The sequence below is a fragment of the Elephas maximus genome, chromosome 3, assembly GCF_024166365.1.
Source record: "Elephas maximus indicus isolate mEleMax1 chromosome 3, mEleMax1 primary haplotype, whole genome shotgun sequence".
NCBI classification, from domain to species: Eukaryota; Metazoa; Chordata; class Mammalia; order Proboscidea; family Elephantidae; genus Elephas; species Elephas maximus.
This window is the reverse complement of record NC_064821.1, coordinates 25656716-25665798: the sequence shown is the minus strand read 5'-3', so window position 1 is coordinate 25665798 and position 9083 is coordinate 25656716.

Here is a 9083-nt window from a genome sequence, read left to right as displayed (position 1 = left end):
TGAAATCAGAATTTATTAATTACCATCTGTGTGCTAGATTTAGCACAAGGCTTGCATTCATCACCCATGACAGGTTAGAGATTCTTACAAATCCCCTCCCATAGAGGGATGTTCTCTACTTCCTCTTTCCTTTAAACTGGGATGGCCAGTGACTGCTTTGACCAATGGAATTCAACAGGAGTGCTGCCTCATTTCCAAGACTAGACTATAAAAATCCTTGGGTTCTTTGTACATTCTCTATAGTGGCCCAGAGAAAACATATAAGAATTCTGACTGCCTTAAGATTGGCAGGCTGGTGAGGCCATATGTAGGCATTCCAATCCCCGGTCCCAACTGAGCCCAGCCTCCCCGCTCTCTCTGCTAAGACATCAGACATGTGAATGATGCCATTTTGTGCTTCTCGACCAGCCATGATGCTAGCTAAACACCACTGTGTAATGTTGGTCAATACTATGTGGAGCAGAAGAATTGCCCACAGAGCCCGGCCTAAACTCTCAACGCACAAAGTTATGAGATGAAATAAAATAGTTCTTACACTAATCCACTAAGTTTTGGCTTGATTTTTCATGCAGCAATACATAACTGGACATTACTTCATTTGATCCTCAATTTGAAATAAATAAATAGATAAATTAAAAGGTAGATACAAAGACCTAACAATTCCACTCCTAGGTATATATCCAAGAGAATTGAAAACAGTGATTAGAACAGACACATGTGCATCCATGTTCAGTGCAGCACTGTTTAAAAATGGTAGAAACAACCTAATGAACATCATGAGATGAATGGAAAAGCAAAATGTGATATATACGTACAATGGAATACTACTCAGCCATAAAAGTAAATGAAGTCTTCACACATGCTACAACATGGATGAGCCTTGAAAATATCATGCAGAATGAAGTAAGTCAATCACAAATGGACAAGTTCTATATGATCTCACTCATATGAAATGTCTAGACTAGGCAAATGTATAGTTTATTAGCAGTTACCAGGGGAGGTATGAAGGGGGTAAGAAGGAGTCATTGCCTAGGCAGAAATGAGTTTCTGTTAATGGCGTTGGAAAATTTGGTAATGGCTATTAGTGATGATTGCACAACATGATTAACATAACTGAAGTCACTAAATAGTACACATGAAAAACATTAAATTGGCAAATGTGTTCTATATGTATTTACAACAATAAAAAAAGCTATGAATTGGAATTATTATTGGTCCCATTTTACAACTAAGAAACTGAAATTTAGAGAGGCTGGATAACTTACCCAAAGTTTACAGAGATAGTACGTAGTTTAACTGTGATTCAAATCCAGAGCATGTGGCTCTCTCAGTGAAATACCTACTCGTGACCTTTCCATAAGGATGCTTGGCTTGCTGACAGTGTGGTAAGTGGGTTCCAAGACAGAGTGTTCCAAGAGACAGGAAGTGGAAGTTGTCAGCTTTTTATGGCCTAGATCTGAAACAGACATAGTGCCACTTTAGTGATATGTTGTTGACTGAGCAGCCACAAAGCCCAGATTCAAGGCAGGGAACATGGACTCCACTTCTCAGCTTCAAAGAATGTGGGAGACATGTTTTGAAACTGCTACAACTTAGGTTTGTATAGTTTTACCCAGGCAGCTGAATAAAGAAGCACAGTGTACCTTATCATTGTTGTTAGCTGCCCTCAAGTCTACCTCTGCTACTAATGTCAACCCTATACATAATGGGATCAGACCATTGTGATCCATATGATTTTCAGTGGCTGATTTTTAAAGTAGGTCACCAGGTCTTTCTTCCAGCTGCACTGAAACCTGTTCAGCATCATAGCAACATGCAAGCCTCTAGTGGCAGATGAGTTGTGGCTACTTTCACTTGAGATGCACTGGCCAGGTATGGAACCCAGGTCTCCTTCATGGAAGGGGAGAATTCTACCACTAAACCAACACTAGTGCCACCGCAGTGTGCCTTAACCCATTTCCATTGAGTCAATTTTGATTCACAGCAAACCATATGCCTTAAAAAAACCATTGCCATCAAGTTGAGGCTGACTCATAGTTACCCTATAGCACAGAGTTAAACTTCCCCACAGAATTTCCAAGGAGCACCTGGTGGATTCAAACTGACAACCTTTTGGTTAGCAGCCATAGCTCTTAATCACTATGCTACTGTGGTTTCCACTTTTGCCTCAGTAGTCCTTAAATTGGTAAAACTTGGAAAGAGACAAAGGAAGAGAATAGTGAAACTTTGGTCTGTTCTACCAAGCAGTCACTGGATTCCTCAATCCCTACCTTCTATCCATGAACCTGACAGTGTTTTCATGTTTCTGGACACAACAGTACCACCTGTGGTTTACCTGAATCAGCACTCCTTCCCTGCCAGCGTCCCTGTCATTGTTCTAAAGGTCATAGGGCTTACATTCATTCTAGCCCCCACTTGTATCATCTACCCACATCCCCCTCCCCAGTTGAAGGTGTTGCTATTTTCCAGGGCATTGCATCAGAGCAAGAGAGTCTCCACAACTCCAGGTATCCAATTCTTTCTTCTCTCTTCCCAGTCCTAAAGGATCAAACTCAGGAACAGAAACAGAACAGATGCTGTACCTTCTCATATGCTGTTCAACTCCTCCTTGGCATCAGTTAAGCTTTCCAAAACTTCTGCACACTGAAAGGAGGAATGTTCAGGGAAGTCACCCCATACCTCACTTGAAAACATTTTCTATTCACTTATATACATAAGTATGTAACTGTGGAGAATGTGTAAATTTATATCGTGTTGTTAAAATATGTGGCAACATGTTTCCCGTCATCAATATGCAGCATAGGATTCCATATTATGAATTGCCACATTTATCTATTTTTTATAGGGTCGCTATGAGTCAGGACTGACTCGATGGCAATGGTTTTTTTTTTTTTTTTTTTTTTTGGTTTTCTAGTGATAAATTTGTAAGGATACAGTTAATTTGAGGCTGAACTTTGGTAGCTCTACATTTATGTTCAGAGTCCCTGAGTGGCATAGATGGTTAATGTGCTTGACTGCTAATCAAAAGTTGGTGGTTCAAGTCCACCCAGACACAACTTGGAACAAAAGTGTAACAAGCTAATTCCAAAAAAACCAGCCATTGAAAACTGTATGGAACACAGTTCTACTCTGACATGCATGGGGTCATCATGAATCAGAATCAACTTGACAGCAATTGGTAACCGGTATGCTTATCCCTGGCATCACCTGGAATCATGATACTGATTTTGTTCAAGACAGAAGTAAAATATAACTGCCTAATGACTTATAATGTTCTGTTTCAAGTCCATAAACCCCCCTTGGAGGTCCCAGTATGAGCTTGTCTTCATAGTTTCTTGAAAATGTATAGATTCACAGTCTGCACCTGGTTTGTATAGCCTGGCTTTGGCTATGTGACCAATAGGGTATAAAAGTCCCTTTAGTAAACTCATGCCTTTGCTTCTCTGAAACAGAGATATCTGTCCCTGAGTGGCAAATATGGTTAAGCACTCGGCTACTAACGGAAAGATTGGCAGTTCAAACCCACCCAGAGGCACCTTGGAAGAGAAACCTGGCCATCTACTTCTGAAAAGTCACAGCCTTGAAAACCCTGTGGAGCAGTTCTACTCTGGAGTCCATGAGGTCCCCATGAGTTGGAATCGACTCGATGGCAACTAACAACAACAGTACTTATCTCCATGATTAATGACCTGGAGATGACACACATCCTGAGCATCAGAGAAAGAAACTTTGGTGCTGTTGAGATAGGGAAGGAATAGGGACTGAGCTCCTAGGCAAGGAGCCCTGCAACACCTGCGACTTTAAACTTACTTATAATACTATGTGCTTGGCTAGTGCAAAACCCCCATCCTTGAATGTGCGATAAGGAAAGAACAAACAATGCACTCCCTTGTAAGACGTTTTTCAGAAGGACAGACCCGATCTAGTCCCTGGCGCATGTGCAGACATCCACAAGGTGACCGACAGATGACTTCTGCCTGATGCAAGTACCCAAGACAGGAATCGAACCAGCACCACAGGAGAGACTGTGCAGGCATGACACCCCATAATAAGTCCTGCAATGAATCCCAGAAGCCTCTGGGAGAGGAGCTGTCTTAAAGTCATCTTAGAAGGATGCTGTGTGTGCAGGGTAGTTAACAAATCCCCACCCAGATGAGCCACTTCCTGGAAAACGCTACCTATAAAACCCACTGCCATCAAGTCAATTCTGACTCATAGCGACCTTACAGGACAGAATAGAACTGCCCCACAGGGTTTCCAAGGAGCGCCTGGCAGATTCAAACTGCTGACCTTTTGGTTAGCAGCTGTAGTACTTAACCATTATGTTACCAGGGTTTCCAAAAATAAACATAAATCTTTTCCTGCTCAAAAACCTTTAAAAATCCATGCAAATCCTTTGTTCTGGGACACGGGGGTAAGCATTGCCTGGGCCCTCATCATCTCCACTTGCAGCCTTTTAAGTAAAGCTTTGCTCATGTGGAAAAATTCTCCATGCCTTACCTGTTCATTTTTGACCAGCGAGAGGCAATAACCTTCTTCATTTAAAGCCAGAGGCACCGGCAACACTGTGTCTGGAAGTCTGAGACTCTACTGATGTGCCTGTGCTTTCTTTTTTCTCATGTTTATAATATTACTGTAACTTAATTAAAGAAAAAAGAAAAAAATCCTACCTAACAGCTACTAGGAGAGTTGCTAATTTGTAATTTGGAAAACATATCTCCCCCCTCTTTCAAGGTATTAGCCTTTTTCACTTTACTGTGAATAGTGCCCTGTATCTTGTTTACTTGTGATCCCTATGATCCATAGGGTTTTCACTGGCTGTTTTTTGGAAGTAGTTCATTAGTTCTTTCTTTCTAGTCCATCTTAGTTTGGAAGCTAAGTCTCACAGTATCAGGCCTAACACATTCAGTAAAGATTTGATGAATCAATTCATTAATGGCATTCCTGAGTGCAATGCCCCTATCAGAACCTCCCAGATCCACTCATGCAACATTGTAATTTTTTAGCTCTTTAGTTTTCTTCTAAGGATTACCAAAAGGTAGCAGAGGGATCATTGTAACTTTCTGGAATTTGCCATTTAATGGCCCAAGGCAATATTCCCATAAATGTTTGATCATTTGGTATGCTTTTAAAAGTAGATTCTAAGGCTCTTCCTCTGGAGATGTTGTTTAGGTAAGGGGTAGGGTGGAATAGGATGAGAAGCTATATATTAACAGGAGCCCCAGTTGATTCTTTTGATAAAGGTAAATTTAGGAAACACTTCCCTAGGGCAGTGACTCTCAAAAGATTGTCCCAGAAACCAGCAACATCAACATCCCCTGAGAACTTATCAAAAATACAAGTTATCAGGCTCAAACTCAGAACTACTGAGAAAGAAACCTGGAAGTGGAGCCCAGCAATCTGAATTGTAACAAGTCCTCCAGGTGGTCCTGGTGCAGGCTAAAAGTTTGGGATCATTGCTCTAGTGAACCCTCAGATGACTGCTTCTCACTCAGCCACCTACCTGATGAGAAAATGACAACTCAGAAAATGCCGAGACTTGTCCCCAGGAGGACATACAAGCAAAACTGGAGTGATTCTTCCCAGAGGAAAGGAACCCAGGAGTGGGGGACCCAGCTGGCCCCACAGTTGACCCCTGGGATAAGAAATTGGCAGGTCAGAAACCCCTCTCAGTGTGCCCCCTGCCCTTGAGAAGCCAAACTGATCAGGGAATGGAAGAGCCATTGACAAATTTATCTAGCAGGTTTCAGCAGGGATTCAGTCCCTAGGGTCACAAAACCTGTAATACATTAACTTGTAGTTACCAAGGTCCCAATGTACCAGACCCAAAACACTCATGCTTTCTCCAGAAGAAACCAGCCAAGCCTTGTACCGCATGCCTGGCTCTGTCTCCTTGCTCTTCTGGGAGGCAGACCTGTGGTCTTCATCACCCACTCTCCATGAGACAAGATTCAGGAGAGTTGGACCCTGTGGTGGGTCTATGTTATCAAGCTTGCATAATCCAGTAAGTGTTGTGGGAAATACAGGAAAGAGGTGGTTGGGTGGAAAGGGCATTGATTATTGCGAAGCATAGAGAACGGAAAACCCTATGACATCTATGAAGAAGAGGCTATAGAGGCTAATTGCTTGGAAGAGAGAATGGCTAGACTATTTGCTTGAAGTTGCCATTGCATAGTGAGCTCTCACTTCATTTGATATTATTGGATAGTTGATGGAGATTTGAGGGGGAGGGCATCAACTTCCTAGCCAGTCTTTGATACCAAAGCACTGCCATGGACCTCACTGTTAGTGATATAGTTACTATTCTGAGTTGCCCCCAGTACTGATGGAGAAATCTGGATCTCTTCTAGTTCTTTTCTCCTATTGCCAGGCACAAGGACTCCAGAGTCTGGATCAATCCTTTCTGATATCTTCTTTTTCAGCCTCATTTGCTTGGGAATTTATCTTTGTTTCTCTAAAAGGTGTTTCCCTCCCCACTCCTTCCTCATCTCTGTCCATGGTTCCCATTAGAGACCCTTAAGGGAGAAGTTTGTGCTCATTGGTATCTCAGGCTGTGATGTGTAAAGGCTGGGGTGAGGTGAGTGAAAGGGAAAGGCAAAGGACACAGGCAAGCCCTACATGTGTCCCCTCTTGGCATCCTCTCCTTTTGCTCTGAGAACATTCCAGGTGGTATTGAAACTTCCACGTCCCTTTCCCATTGTCGTTAGGTGCTGTTGAGTTGATTCTGACTCATAGTGACCCCATGTGTGCAAAATAGAACTGCTCCATAGGACTTTCAAGACTGTGACCTTTCAGAAGCAGATCCCCAGGCCTGTCTTCTGAAGTGCCTCTGGGTGGGTTTGAAACACCAACCTTTTGGCTAGTAGTCAGATGCTTAACTATTTGCACCACCCAGGGACTCCTCCCTTTCCCACCGTTGGCCTTGATTTTGCTTGGGTGCCAGGTCTCATCCTTAAACAGGGGCTATTAGCAAAAACTGGAATCATTTCTTCACTTCTCCTGGCCTCTGTTTCTCTTCTGTAAAATAAGTGACTTGGTCCCTTCAATTATCTGAGAACTTTCCATCCCTGTTTTCCCTGCCTTAAACCCACCTTTCACTCTAGGCACAAGGGAACACTGTGAGTTGGATGATGTTACTCCTTTGCAGCCCCTCCACAGCCCCCATTCTATATCCATTATCCTCTTCAAGGCCCCCCCCCCCGCCAGAGTTGTGGTCCCAGGCCACTTCTCCAACCACATTCTTTACCATTTCCATCTCCCACTTTGTGCTTTAGCAACAGCAACCAGCTAAGAGTATTCTGTGCCATACTGCTTCTTGCTTCTCAGCCTTTTCCCTTGCTCCACTCTCTGCCAGAAAAGCCCCTACTCAACCCTCTATGGGATAACTTCACCAGGCGTTTCCTCTTCCAGGAATCTTTCCCTCGATTTGGAGAATCTCCTCTATACTCAACTCTTCAGACCGCCTTTATCTTTGCATTTAACTCGTTCTACTACACTGGCCTATTTCTGCATTTCTCCCTAACTCTTGAAGAGAGGTTTCCTGGGGACAAACACCACAGCATTAATCTTCCTATTCCCTTCAGCTAACATTTGTTGTATTTATTAGTTGATGTGGAAATGAGTCTGACTCATGTCAACCTTACGTATAACAGAATGAAACATTGTATGGTCCTGCACAATCCTCATGATTGTTGGCATGTTTGAGTCCATTGTTGTGGTCCTTGTGTCAACTCATCTCTTTGAAGGTCTCCCTCATTTTTGTTGGCCCTCTACTTACCCAACCATGATGTTCTTTTCTAACAATTGGTTTTTCTTGATGATGTGTCCAAAGTAAGCTAGTCAAAGCAGTCTCTTTGTCAATTACTCAAAAATCCTAGAGCCATTTCCCAAGAAGGATTTCTTTAGGTCTGGATAATTTTTGAACTATATGAATGAACTACATAAATGAAAAATGACCTTCCCAACCTCTGAGTTTTAACCCCTCATTCTAAGGTAGATGGTTTTGAATGTGTAGGAAATTTTGTCTCTCTCTTTCTTTTTTTTTTCTTTACTTTTTATTTATTGAGATAAAATTAATTTAACTCAAATTAAACACTTTAAAATGAACAATGCAGTGACATTTATTACATTCACAATGTTGTGCAGCCACCATCTCTATCTAGTTCTAAAACATTTTCATCTCCCCAAAATAAAACTCCATGTTCATTAAACAATCATACCCCATCTCCCTCTCCTTTCAGCCCCTAGAAACTATCAGTCTGCTTTCTGCTCTGGTTTTACCTATTCTGGACATTTCATATAAATGGTACAATATGATAAATAATTTCTTCTTATGCTGATTGTTATTATTACAATATTGTGACCCATTCGAAAAATAAGTTGACTGTTGCTGCTGCAACACAAGATGGCAATTTATGAAAGAAGTAATTGTTGCAGTGAATTTGAATCCCAAGGAACTTTGAACAAACCCTGCATCAGCCAGACCATTTGTTTTGTCCATCAAAGCAGGTTTGATTCTCCATAAATCTTACAGTCAAGAAAGCTTTACAGAGCAGTTCTACTATAACACATGGGGTTACCATGAGTTGGAGTCAACTCTACAGCAACAGGCTTGGATTTTGATTTGGTCTCCTATCCTACTCGATAAAATAAATTGGAATACAAGTGAGCAAGCCACATTCATCAAAACATAAGGGAATCTTTTACATATTATCATGCTTTAAAGATGAACTGTGCCTGTTTGCTCAGAACATCTCTTCACTGATCAGAAGCCTCCAGAGATGGTTGCAAATTGCTGGTTTCCAAATAAGTCAGAGTGAAGATATTCATCCGTAGTTAAATATGGTCATGATATTTTTTTTTCACTCTAGAGACATGATCTGCTTTGCTCTTTTATTCCTAAAAAGACTGACAGCGATGATAGCCAATAACGTCCATTTTCCTTTGTCATTTGGGGTATTGAAGAATAACAAGTGTGCAAAAACACATAACAATGTAAAACATAGCAGCGAAAGTCATTATTTGGTGAAGCTTAGCAATCTGCTTCTAAAAGATCGTCCTTCTTTCCTTGCTTCCTTCTTCCC